The sequence below is a fragment of the Quercus suber genome, unplaced genomic scaffold, assembly GCF_002906115.3.
Source record: "Quercus suber isolate HL8 unplaced genomic scaffold, Cork oak 2.0 scaffold_44, whole genome shotgun sequence".
Lineage (NCBI taxonomy): Eukaryota > Viridiplantae > Streptophyta > Magnoliopsida > Fagales > Fagaceae > Quercus > Quercus suber.
Window position 1 is genome coordinate 534,380 of NW_027069509.1, and position 14,051 is coordinate 548,430.

Sequence of the window (14,051 nt, forward strand, 5' to 3'; positions counted from 1 at the left end):
CTTCTTGATTAGGGTTTATCGTGGGGCACAAGGTATACTTGCTCGTGAAGCCTAAGCAAAAGATATGCTGGACCCCTCAAGAATTCCTTCTACCCCCGTAAACTTCATCCCGTCAACTTCTCCTTCCGTTTATGAATTCTGGTCGCCTCCTCCATGCATAGATCATCTTAAGGCGCACTCATCAGCCTTGAGATGGATCATCTCCTTTGACTTAGACTTCAAGAATTACCCTTATCATCTTTAAAATAAATTAGAGGTAGTAAGCGTGCCTACTCCTAACTCTTCAAAAGTGGGAGCTTTGTACACAAATTAATTAGTAATAACCAAAATTCCCAGTATCATATCAATTTTTGTTAAGTTTTCTTCATTGGTCACTACATATACAGTTATACACCTTTCTCTATCACCTACCAGCACTACCTCGAAGGCCTACCATCTACGAACTCAAGGTCATTTACCATCTACGAAAGGAATTCTAAAACTTGCAATTTTTGTTCTTTATATGTAACTTAGAATTTTCTTCTTAATTTATACATCTAAATTTTATTATTGATTAGTAGTATGTAATTACAATTTAATTGGAATGTAAGCCAAATGTTGTGTATTATTAATTCGCTCAATTACATGATTTGCATATCAAAATTGTTGTTCTTAATCTATTCACAAGATTTCCCCCCCTTATTTCATGTTTATCTATTTTTGATGCATGAAGCAAATTTAAGAGTGTAAATTCAAAAAATAAAATTTCTTGAATAGTTGAATGTATTCTTTTTGTTTTTAATTTTTAACTCATTAATTTGGAGGGTGAAATTTGAATTCCAAAATGATATGTTGTAAAGTGTGAGAAATATATAAAAAATGCTTGGAACACTATGTTTGGAATTGTTACGCACATACAACAAGAGAGAGAGAGAGAGAGCTCTTTGTTATCACTACTTTCAAGAGCAAGGAGAGCATTTAATGTTGGAGGAGATATTATATAGAGATAGCCAATAAGATTTAGACATGTGTTTGATATTGATTTAAATGAAAATAATAATATAATTTATATGAGTTAATATAATTTAGATTATACGATGAACATTAAGTTTTAAGTAAAGAGCAATGGAGATTTTTATCATTTTAAGTGTTATGTAATATGAGAGACTTATCAAATGTTGCCAAGCAACATGTTTCCTTTCATCAATTTTGAATCGTTGGAACTTTACTGAACATACTTCTTGGCCCTCCAAACCACGACTCTCAAAATTTCCCCGATGAAACTCATGAGCTTAATTGGATCATGAGCCGAAAATGAGATGATATGTCATGAGCTTGAATCATGGGCTTTGATGAAATAATATCACCAGGTGTCGTTTTTTGTAAATATGGACTATTTTGGGCTTTATAAGAGATTTTCTCAAAATCTATAATTTGTTGATGTGGTGCGAGTTACCAATAAAATAAAGCCATGATGCATGAAATTTTTGTCCTTAACACTTCTCGAAAATAATAATAATAATAATAATCCCACAAACCATTCGCAAGAGTTTTGAAGAACCTAAAAATATATGTAAAAGGAAGTGCAGAAGGAAAGAAAATGTAAACCTAAACCTAAAGGAAGGAAGCAAGGAGATAACGTTTCCTTATATTAGTCTGAGTTGTCTCAAAAAGTGCCTGTGGGGCCAGAAAAACAAGTGGCCTTGGCCCACTCCAAGCCAGGCCCAAGGGCCCACGCCGAGGACGCATAAGGGGTCCGTGGATGAGAACGCGAGGATCAATCTCCGAGGAACTTATCCGAGGATGGCCCCGTCCTCGGGCGTCCAAGACCTCGGAAGAACACGAGCACCACCCCACCAAAGGAGACTCCTTGAATATCCGAGGAGGAGAGGGCCCAGTGCCACGCGTCGGCGATGGGAGCACGGCGAAGGAGCAAGCCTTAGGCGAGCTGTCACCTCTGCATTGAATGCGCTCACCTAACCCCCCTGGCCACATTAATGGGGATGTAACCCTTTGACAGGGCAACATTGATCATGGTGAGCCACTTGAGTACGGATAAGACCTATGATGGGACGGACGGTCAGAGGGAAGGCCAATGGATGATCAACAGAAGGAAAAAGGGGATAGGAGGAAGAGAACTATATAAGAAAGGCGAGCAAAGCAATTAAAGGGGATTTTTTGGGATCATTCAAGAGAATGACATAGAAGGACTTAGAGGTCATGTTAGTTTCAGGGAGAGGGATCTCCTCGGACGATTGCCGAGGAGCTACCCTTAGTTGTAAACTGGGCTCACTCTCCTTCAATGGAAGAAGGGGGCTTGTATTCCGTTGCTAGTCTGTTAGGGCCTAAACCTTCGATCCATTCTCTAAAAATGTATTGTTGGGGAACCTTTCTAAAATGAGTCCCTACAATTGGCGCCGTCTGTGGGAAGGATTAGTGCACTGGCAGGCGCAACGGGTGATCGTTCCTAAGTAGTCATTTTACAGAAGGTTGGTGGCGTCGCATAAAAAAAAAAAAAAACAAACAAACAACAAACAAACGTTGCAGAAAAGCAGAAGGTCCAAAATAGAAGATTCAATAGAAAAGAAAAGGAACTTCATATTATTTTATTAAACAGAAAAATACAAGATACAAACAGAGGCTCAGGCGGGCATGTTTTAAAACTAATTTTACAAGCTAATTCTACAAACAGAGGCCCAGGTAGACCTGTTCTAAAACTAGCTAGAGGGAATGGGGCTGAGGCTAGTATGCTCCAAGGCCACCAACAACTCCTTTTCCGGTGCGGCGGAGCTGAAACAAAGAGAGGAGCCAACACAGGTGCTCCGGGAAGCCCTCCCCCATGACATTCCCTTGATTCTCTCCAATCCTCACGAGCGTTGGCCGTTAGAGACGGCAACACTCGGGCACCAGCCATGACATGATTTCGCGCGTCTCCTTCGGCAGGGGTGTGCCTCGGGGAGGAGCGTTAGGTACTTCAGGGACATCCCTCCTGGCCATCGCGCATGGCACTATCAGGGTTACGCCAAGGCTTTGCCACGCCGGAAGTCTGGTAGGGGCTGCGGTCACGACGGCTCTTGGCCAGGGCGGTAGGACCTTTGGCCTGTGTGTCCTCACACCAACCCAGGGCCGCCCCATATCTCCCAACTATGGTCGCAATCTTGGCAGGGTTATTGAAGGGCTCGGGGAGCTGAAGGGACGTGTTTCTGGTTGTGTTGGGAGGTTCATGGAGTGTGGAGAAACGTTTCCCCCAGAAAGCCTTATGTAAAGGATGAAGACTGGTGAGAATTAATCCACACAAAGTTCAAAGAGAGAATTATCAGCGGTACTAATCACGAGGATACCAAATCCCAAGGATACCGTAGACCGCTGGATTTGTATCAATTCACGAGGATATTAATGAAGGCGCGCCTCGCGCACCGAAACGTCGAATGCGAAGCGCGAACGGCCAAGGGATGCCTCGTAAATGAAGAAGATGGGAACTTGAATTGAAGGCAAGGTCAGCGCCACGTGTAAGATCATAGTCCGAACCACTCCTACCCAAAGCACCGTAGAGTTAATAGTCCGACCCGAGGAGGAACCGTCTCCAGTAAAGCGGCCCGAGGACAAACCCCTTCATACAGAAGAATGAAAGTGTTAGACAGAACCAAGGCATTGCATGGTCCTCAGACTCAAGCCCATGGGGAAACTAACCACTCAGCTACACCTGGGTACTAGACAGAACCAAGGTATTGCATGGTCCTCGGACTCAAACCTATGGGGAAACTAGATACTTACAGGAGAATGGAAGTGTTAGACAGAACCAAGGCATTGCATGGTCCTCGGACGTAAGCCCATGGGGAAACTAACCACTCAGCTACACCTGGGTACTAGACAGAACCAAGGTATTGCATGGTCCTCAGACTCAAACCTATGGGGAAACTAGATACTTATAGGAGAATGGAAGTGTTAGACAGAACCAAGGCATTGCATGGTCCTCGGACTCAAGCCTATGGGAAAACTAACCACTCAGCTATACCTGGATACTAGACAGAACCAAGGTATTGCATGGTCCTCGGACTCAAACCTATAGGGAAACTAGATACTTACAGGAGAATAGAAGTGTTAGCCAGAACCAAGGCATTGCATGGTCCTCGGACTCAAGCCCATGGGGAAACTAACCACTCAGCTACATCTGGGTACTAGACAGAACCAAGGAATTGCATGGTCCTCAGACTCAAACCTATGGGGAAACTAGATACTTACAGGAGAATGGAAGTGTTAGACAGAACCAAGGCATTGCATGGTCCTCGGACTCAAGCCTATGAGAAAACTAACCACTCAGCTATACCTGGGTACTAGACAGAACCAAGGTATTGCATGGTCCTCGGACTCAAGCCTATGGGAAAACTAGATACTTACAGGAGAATGGAAGTGTTAGACAAAACCAAGGCATTGTATGGTCCTCGAACTCAAGCCTATGGGGAAACTAACCACTCAGCTACACCTGGGTACTAGACAGAACCAAGGTATTGCATGGTCCTCAGACTCAAACCTATGGGGAAACTAGATACTTACAGGAGAATGGAAGTGTTAGACAGAACCAAGGCATTGCATGGTCCTCAGACTCAAGCCTATGGGGAAACTAACCACTTAGCTACACCTGGGTACTAGACAGAATTAAGGTATTGCATAGTCCTCGGACTCAAACCTATGGGGAAACTAGATACTTACAGGAGAATGGAAGTGTTAGACAGAACCAAGGTATTACATGGTCCTCGGACTCAAACCTATGAGGAAACTAGATTCTTACAGGAGAATGGAAGTGTTAGACAGAACCAAGGCATTGCATGGTCCTCGGACTCAAGCCTATGGAGAAACTAACCACTCAGCTATACCTGGGTACTAGACAGAACCAAGGTATTGCATGGTCCTCGGACTCAAACCTATGGGGAAACTAGATACTTACAAAAGAATGGAAGCGTTAGACAGAACCAAGGCATTGCATGGTCCTCGGACTCAAGCCTATGGGGAAACTAACCATTCAGCTACACCTGGGTACTAGACAGAACCAAGGTATTGTATAGTCCTCGGACTCAAGCCTGTGGGGAAACTAGATACTTACAGGAGAATGGAAGTGTTAGACAGAACCAAGGCATTGCATGGTCCTCGGACTTAAGCCTATGGGGAAACTAACCACTCAGCTATACCTGGGTACTAGACAGAACCAAGGTATTGCATGGTCCTCGGACTCAAACCTATGGGGAAACTAGATACTTACAAAAGAATGGAAGCATGACAAAATAGATAAGAAGAGAAATTAAACTCCCATTACAATAATGAGTCCATTGAAATTGTGTGACAAGAGCCGCATTACAAAAAAAAAAAAAAAAAAAAAAAAAAAAAAAAAGAACAACAACCAAATAAAATAAAATAACACAAGGGAAAAAAGCATAGAAGCAGCAAGGGCACATTGGACTGATACGCCGGGGATCTACTCCTTTTGGTCAGGCTAGACAGGGGCAACCTCTGACTCCTCCGAGCCCTAGCCTGAGGGGACGGCCTGCAGGGGTACGATGAGAACGGCTACTTCCTCGATGGTGGGAATTTGAGCATCGGAAGGGGGGGGGGGTGGTTCCACCCTTACCATACTCCCAAGTCACTCCCAACACGATTGGAGTAAATACTAAATAACAATATCATATTTTTATATATTTTCTTTTTTATTATTGAGTTCTTGTTTGAGTAGTACATGTTTTTTTTATACCATAATACCTTATATGTATAAAACAAAACAAAAAATGCCACAATACTATTCCACTATTATTGCTCTTCTTCTTTTTTTCTTTTTCTTTTTTACATGAAAAGTGAAAATAAATTGTTTATATCATTCCAAATGAATAAAAACAAAAATATATATTTATAACATATCAATCCAAAATATAGCCTTCCATAGTTTATCAAAGCCAAAGAAAAAAAGTTGCAGTGAAACAACTTGAAGACTCAACTTTTATGGATAAGGGTTCAATTGCAGAGCCGGTGGAATTGCATTCATCCAAGCAAATTGGACAGACAAAGTCTACAAGGAATCAAGCATCAAGTTACCAAGAGCAAGAAGCATCGAGTTGTCAAGAGAAAACAGTGAAGTTGAATAACAAGCTACGTAAACGGTAGTGTAGTTTATGTTCTGTAAATAAAACTTGTACACTCAACAACTTGTAGTTTAGAAACTAGAATTAGTTAGTTTTTAATTCACACTTGTCCTGGTTAGTTATTCACTATAGCTGATTCAGGAGTTAGTTAAGTTAGTTACAGAGCGTATCTCACCTTTGTATATAAAGTGTAAAACTAAGTTAATGACAAATCAGTTTTACCAAATTGCAAATTTCTCACATGGTATCAGAGAAACTCTCTAGAGATTTGGACACATCCCCAGAGATTTGGACCAATCTCAAAGATACTTTTTGTTAAGGAAATGGACCTAAGGTGTTCAATATTCAGAAGCAAATTGCTAAGCTTCATCAAGGGTAATAGTCAATTACTGAAAATCACTCATTGCCAAGAACAAGTTTGGTTTTATAAATGGTTCTTTAACCATTTCTTCAACATTTGCGGATTCTCTTTCAGCTGCTCAAGCCTGAATCCGAGCTGACAATATGGTTGGAACTTGGATCATCAATTCAGTTTCTCCCAAGATTTAAGCAAGTATCATATACAAGGACACATCCCCAAAGATTTGGACTGATCTCAAAGATACTTTCTGTCAAGGAAATGGACCTAAGGTGTTCAATATTCAAAAGCAACTTGCTGAGCTTCATCAAGGGGAACAGTCAATTACTGACTATTTCACTCAGTTGAAGGTGTTGAGGGATCAGCTACAAAATTTCAATCCATTCCCTTTGTGCACATGTGGAAAGTGTGTTTATGGCATTAATCAAAGACTTGCAGATCTTCAAGCAAAAAAGGTAGTAGTGAAGTTCCTTATGGGACTCAGTGAATCTTTTTCTCAAGTCAAGACTCAAATCCTTCTAATGGATCCACTCCCTTCAATCAACAAAGCATACTCCTTGTTCATTCAAGAAGAGATGCAAAGGTCTATTGGAAATTTAGTTAGGGTTGAATCAACTACTTTAGCCATCAAGTCACAAAATTTTGCTGCTTCTAGTCACAATGCCAAAAGAGAGGAGAGACCTTTGTGCACTCACTATGGAAAATTGGGTCATACAGTGAACAAATGTTACAAATTTCCCGGTTTTCCTCCAAGTTTTAAGTTTAAGAACAACAAGAATGCCTCAGCTCATTAGGTTTCATCAAATCTTAGGCTACTCCAAGGCAATCTTCCTCCTACCACTATAGATTTCACTATATTTGTTGTTGCTTCTCATGCACCAGCTTTTACTCATGATCAATATCAGCAACTCCTTGCCTTGATTGGTTCATGTTCTACTCTGCAGCTTCCACAAGGTCTAGAACCACATGTTGCTAATGCAGTGGCTCTACCAACCAATGCAGTTACAAGTACCTCTATCAATTTTAAGCATTCAGTATTTTCTGCTAAAATTATAAATAGGAGAGCTTATGGACTTAAAACCTGGGTGATTGCATTAGTGCAAGTGATCACATAGGTTGTTCCATGCAATTGTTAACTTCTTATACTGAACTTTCACACACTGTGGTTGAATCGCCTAATGGGAAAGTTGTTGTTGTAACTCATATTGGAACCATCCAACTTTCATCTCACATTACCCTTACAAATGTCCTTTGTGTTCCCTCATTCACTTTCAATCTTTTATCAGTTAGTGCCTTAACTAAATCACAGCCCTTTTTCCTTGTTTTTCTATCTACATTTTGCTTTATACAGAACCTTATTAGTTGGAGAACAATTGGAATGGGCCAAATGCATGATGGTTTATACTTGTTACAAGTTAAGCTTGTCTCAAGCCATTACTTCCCTTGCTGATTTTCTCTCCAAGCATAATTTCAAATCTTTTACTAGTTTTTGTTCTTCTACTCTTCAAAGTAATCTGTTTTCTCTTTGGCATTCAAGACTAGGACATCCTTCTAATGTAAAAATTCACTCCTTACGTCATGTTTTGCCTTTTCTTCAGCATTGTTGTACTAAGTCTTGTACTGTTGCCCCTTGGCAAAACAAAAGAGGCTTCCTTTCCCTTTTGATAATAAAAGATCTTCTTATTCTTTTGATCTTGTGCATATGGATGTTTGGGGACCATTTTCTGTTTTAACATCTGATGGTCATAAAGTTTTTCTCACTATGGTTGATGATGCTTCAAGGGCAACTTAGGGTTTCCTCTTAAAAGCTAAATCTGATGTTAGAACCATCATTGTCTCTTTCTACAATATGGTCCTACCTTAATTTGGAACTAAAATTAAATCTATTAGATCAGATAATCCCCTTGAATTCAATATGCCTGATTTTTATAATTCAAATGGTATTATTCATCAGCAAAGTTGTGTTTATACTCCACAACAAAATTTAGTTGTGGAAAGGAAGCATCAACACACACTTGCTACAGCTAGGGCATTACAAATTCAATCTAATGCTCCTTTAGCTTTTTAGGGTGACTGTGTTCTCACTGCTGTCTATTTGATCAATAGGCTTCCCTCTCCTCTTTCAAATTACAAAACACCTTATGAGCTTCTTAGAACCTTTGGTTTTCTTTGTTATGCTACCAATACTAGTCCTCACAAACATAAGTTCTCTCCTAGAGCTAGAAAATTTTTCTTTCTAGGCTACCCCTTTAATATCAAAGGTTACAAACTCTTTGACCTTGAATCCCATTCTATTTTTATCTCTAGGGATGTAGTTTTTCATGAGACTATCTTCCCTTTTTCAAAAGAGACCACCATTGAGTCCACTGATTTAATTCCCTTGCCTACCATACCCTCTATTCCTTCACCTACTTTCTCTACTTTTCCTTTGTCCACTACCCCTTCTCCTTCTTCATCAATTTCTAATGACACTATCATCCAAGTTCATCATGATCCTGATGAGGAAGACTTTCCTGATGCATCTGATGCCCTTACTGACACTACTACATATGTTGTACCTAACTATTCTCCTAGTCCATCAAATTCTCTTAATTTTGTTCCTCATGTCCCTAAAAGATCCACTAGACCCTGTAAACCACCTTCTTACATCCAAGCTTATCATTGTAATCAAGTGGCCTTAGCTTCCATTCCATTTCCCTCTAGATCAGGTACTTCTCATCCTATCCATGATTATCTCTCTTATGCTAACCTTTCACCTGCTTGCAAGCATTTTTGTTGTTCTTTTTCCACTATCCCTAAACCCACACACTATCACCAAGCAGTTGGCAATCCCAAATGGCAAGAAGCCATGGATGCTGAAATAGCAGCATCAGATCCTCTTAATTTTGTTCCTCATGTCCCTAGAAGATCCACTAGACCCTGTAAACCACCTTTTTACCTCCAAGCTTATCATTGTAATCAAGTAACCTCAGCTCCCATTCCATTTCCCTCAAGCTCAGGTACTTCTCATCATATTCATGATTATCTCTTTTATGCTAACCTTTCACCCGTTTACAAGCATTTTTGCTGTTCTATTTCCACTATCCTTGAACCCACACACTATCACCAAGTAGTTGGCAATCCCAGATGGCAAGAAGCCATGGATGCTAAAACAGCAGCATTAGAAGCAAACAATACTTGGACACTCACTTCACTTCCACCAAGTAAGAAGCCTATAGGATGTAAATGGGTGTATAGGGTGAAATATAAATCAGATGGCTCAATTAAAGGTACAAAGCTAGGTTAGTTGCCAAGGGTTTCACTCAAAAGGAAAGTCTAGATTGCATTGAGACCTTTTCCCCTGTGGCAAAAATGGTTTCTATGAAATGTGTGCTTGTAATGGCTACTGTGAAAGGCTGGTTTCTCAACCAACTTAATGTGAATAATGCCTTTCTCCATGGGGATTTGTATGAGGAGGTTTACATGGCTCTTCCACCAGGCTTTCACAGTAAGGGGAAGCATTCACAGGTAGTTTGCAAGCTCAACAAATCTCTTTATTGTCTTAAACAAGCATCTAGAATGTGGTTTCCAAAATTTTCTGCTACATTGATTAGATTTGGTTTTGCTCAATCCAAGGCAGATTACTCTCTCTTTACTAGACAACAGGGTGACTCATTTATTGTATTGTTGGTCTATGTTGATGATGTTCTGGTTGCAAGTAATGACAGAAAGTGGGTTGAGGAGTTTAAGGTTTTGTTAGACCAAAAGTTCAAGTTGAAGGATTTGGGTGAATTGAAATATTTCCTTGGTTTGGAAATGGCTAGAACAACAAAGGGCATTTCCTTGCATTAAAGGAAATATGCCTTAGAGATATTAGAAGATGCTAGTTTACTTGGATGCAAACCTGCAAAAGTTCCTATGGAGCCAGCTTTAAAACTCATCAAGTATAAAGGAGAATTGCTTGATGATCCAAGTCAGTTTAGAAGACTAGTAGGCAGGCCACTCTACTTGACCATCAGCAGGCCAGATATCACCTTTGCAGTGCATAAACTAAGCCAATTCATGGCTAAGCCTAGAAAACCTCATCTTGCAACTGCCTTGAAGATTCCGCATTACTTGAAGAATGAACCAAGAAAAGGCATTTTCTTTTCTGCAGAATCACAGCTTCATGTCAAAGGATTTATTGACTCAGATTGGGCCTCTTATCCTGATACAAGGAGGTCAGTTACAGGTTATTGTATCTTCATTGGGGACTCATTGGTTTCTTGGAAGTCAAAGAAACAATCAATTGTTTCAATGTCTTCAGCTGAAGCAAAATATAGAGCTATTGCTGTGTCAACATGTGAAATTGTGTGGATTCTCTATTTGTTAAGAGATTTCCAGGTTGTTCATGATATAGAAGCCTTACTATTTTGTGATAGTCAATCAGCTTTGCATATAGGGTCCAATCCAGTGTTTCATGAAAAGACCAAACACATTGAGATTGATTGTCATGTTGTGAGGGACAAGGTTCTATGTAAGAACTCAGTGTCAGCTGACAAACTTATAAACAATTTTCTGAGCTGGTGTCCAAGATGGGACTGATTAACATTTACTCTTCCTCAGTCCATCTTGAGGGGGAGTATCAAAGCCAAAGCAAGAAAGTTACAGTGAAGCAACTTGAAGATTCAACTTTTGCAAATGAGGGTTCAATTGCAGAGCAAGTGGAATTGCACTCATCCAAGTAGATTGGATAGACAAAGTCTACAAGGAATCAAGCATCAAGTTACTAAGAGCAAGAAGCATCGAGTTGTCAAGAGAAAACAGTGAAGTTGAATAACAAGCTGCACAAACGACAGTGTAGTTTATGTTCTGTAAATAAAACTTGTACACTCAATGACTTGTAGTTTAGCAATTAGAGTTAGTTAGTTCTTAATTCACACGTGTCTTGGTTAGTTATTCACTGTAGCTAATTTAGGAGCTTGTTAAGTTAGTTATGGAGTGTATCTCGGCTTTGTATATAAAGTGTAAAACTCAGTTAATGAAAATCAAGAAATCAGTTTTACCAAATTGCAACTTTCTCACGTAGTTTAGTGGTCTTCTCGGTTTTTAAAGGGATTACTGTTCTATTATATTGCTTTGGGTGGGGAGATGTTGGATTGGCCTATGCTAGAATTGAGAAAAATGAGTAATATTAAGACCACAAATTTTATCACAACTTGCTCACGTGGCAAATCATAAGTGGTGGAATTGTGGACCCACCACTTTTACTCAATCACTCACAACTTGCCACGTGAGCAAGTTGTGACAAAAATTGTGGTCTTAGCATTTCTAAGAAAAATTAATTACAGGCCACTAAACTCATTCCTCTAAAATATGTAAAAGTGCAATTTTTCCTAAAATTTTAACTTTACAAAATAAACAAGTAAAAAAAAAAAAAAAAAAAAAAACAAATCTAGCTGTTGACATGACATATGGATTTAACTTTACAAAATAAACAAGTAAAAAAAAAAAAAAAAAAAAAAAACAAATCTAGCTGTTGACATGACATATGGTGAAAGTTATATAATAAAATTAATGTTAGTGGCCGGTTTATATCAAAGTAACAATATTTCAATCAAAATTTGCCTCTTGAGTATGTTGAAAAAAAAAATTAAAAAATGTAAAAGATTTGTGTTTTTAATATAGATAAAAAATAAAAAAGTTAAGAAATTTTATACGTTAACTAAAAAAGAACAATTGATGCCAGTGATAGGACTCTATTAAAGATCTGTTACCTTAATTACAAGTTGTTAAATATAAATAAATAAAATAAAATAAAATAAACAATCTCAATATATTGCTCGAAATAAAAAGTCCAAAGATTTTAAACTTTAACCAAAAAACAAAACAATAAATCTACTAATTTAGTAACACAAAATTTTCATAAATTTTTTACAACTATTGAAGTGATTTGTTTTAATTGGTACATAAAAATAAAATTGCTCAACTTTCTACCTTTCATTTTCTACAAAGTATGGTGAGGAATATTTTGGGTGTGAAAGATTGAAGAAAATGAAGGAAAAGACAAAGAGAGAAAGGAAGAGAGAATTTGAAGAAATTGAATGAGTTCACAGTGTTATTGAATTAGTGGCTCTTATATACAGTGTATACAAACTGATCGTACTGATCCTCTAACTTAAGCACCGGTAACTCGTGCTATAAAACAATTTTATTGAATCAACACTAGGACTGCAGTATGCTACAATGTACAACATGGTGGATTATATATTAAAGATGTTAGAAATACTGAATAATTGTATTGTATTTCTCATTGAAAGAATATACACAAGTGCCTTTATATAGGAGGCATATGAGTGCAGTACAAGTAAAAGTGTAGTACAAGAATGTGTGCTATACAAGTAATCTAGTTGGGCCTAAAGCCCACAACACTATACACGTTAACAGCCCCCCCCAAACTCACCAACTTGAGATTGTCAACCAAATTACGAAAGCGTCCTTTAGGATGTAACTTGGTAAAGATATTTGCAAGTTGATCTTTAGAAGAGATTAAGATCAACTTGAGAGCACCATAGACAAGATGATAACGGATAAAATGACAATCGATCTCGATGTGTTTAGTCCATTCATGGAATATATCATTGTGAGCAATATGAATGACACTCTGTTTGTCACAATAAATAGGAGTAGCAAAGGATGTAGACACACCTAAGTCTTTGAGAAGCCATCGTAGCCAAAGGAGCTAAGATGTGATATCAGCAAGGGCACGATATTCTGTTTCAGTACTAGAGCGGGCCACATGAGTTTATGTCTTACTTCGCCAAGAAATCAGGAAAGAACCAAGAAGAAAGCAATAACTAGTGGTGGACCTGCGATCAGTGGAATCTCCTACCTAATCAGCATCAGAAAATGCACAGAGAATAAGAGGAGACTGAGTAGAGTAGAAAAGACCATGGAATTGAGTGCCCTTTAGGTATAGAAGAATGCACAGAACAGCAGCATAGTGAGTCAATAGTGGAGCAAACAGATACTGGCTCACCTGGTGAACAACATAGGAAATTTCTGGACGAGTGACAGTGAGATAAACTAAGCTGTCAATCAAGAATCTGTAAAGAGAGGGATTAGACAATGGTTTCCCCCCCTGAAGGTGTCAGATGCGCATTAAGCTCAACTGGAGTGTCAATAATCTTGCTATCAGTAAGTCTAACACGAGACAAGAGTTGAGAAGCATACTTGGCTTGAGTAATATAAAGTCCATCTATAGAATGAGTGATTTCAAGACCCAAGAAGTAGCTAAGATGTCCAAGATCTTTCATCTCAAACTGCTAACTGAGAAAATCCTTGAGTTCTTAAATGCCACTGAGGTCATCACCAGTTATGATCATATCATCCATATACAAGAGAATTAAAATAGTGTCTTTGTCAATGCGATAAAGAAATAAGGCAGAATCATAATGACTGACCATGTAACCCAAGTGAGAGATGGTAGAGTTGAATTTGGCAAACCAGGCTCGTGGAGCTTGTTTAAGACCATAAAGTGCACGTCGAAGGTGGTAAACCTTATTTGAGTCAACATAGAGACCAAGAGGAGGTTGCATATAAACTTCTTCACTTAAATCCCCATTAAG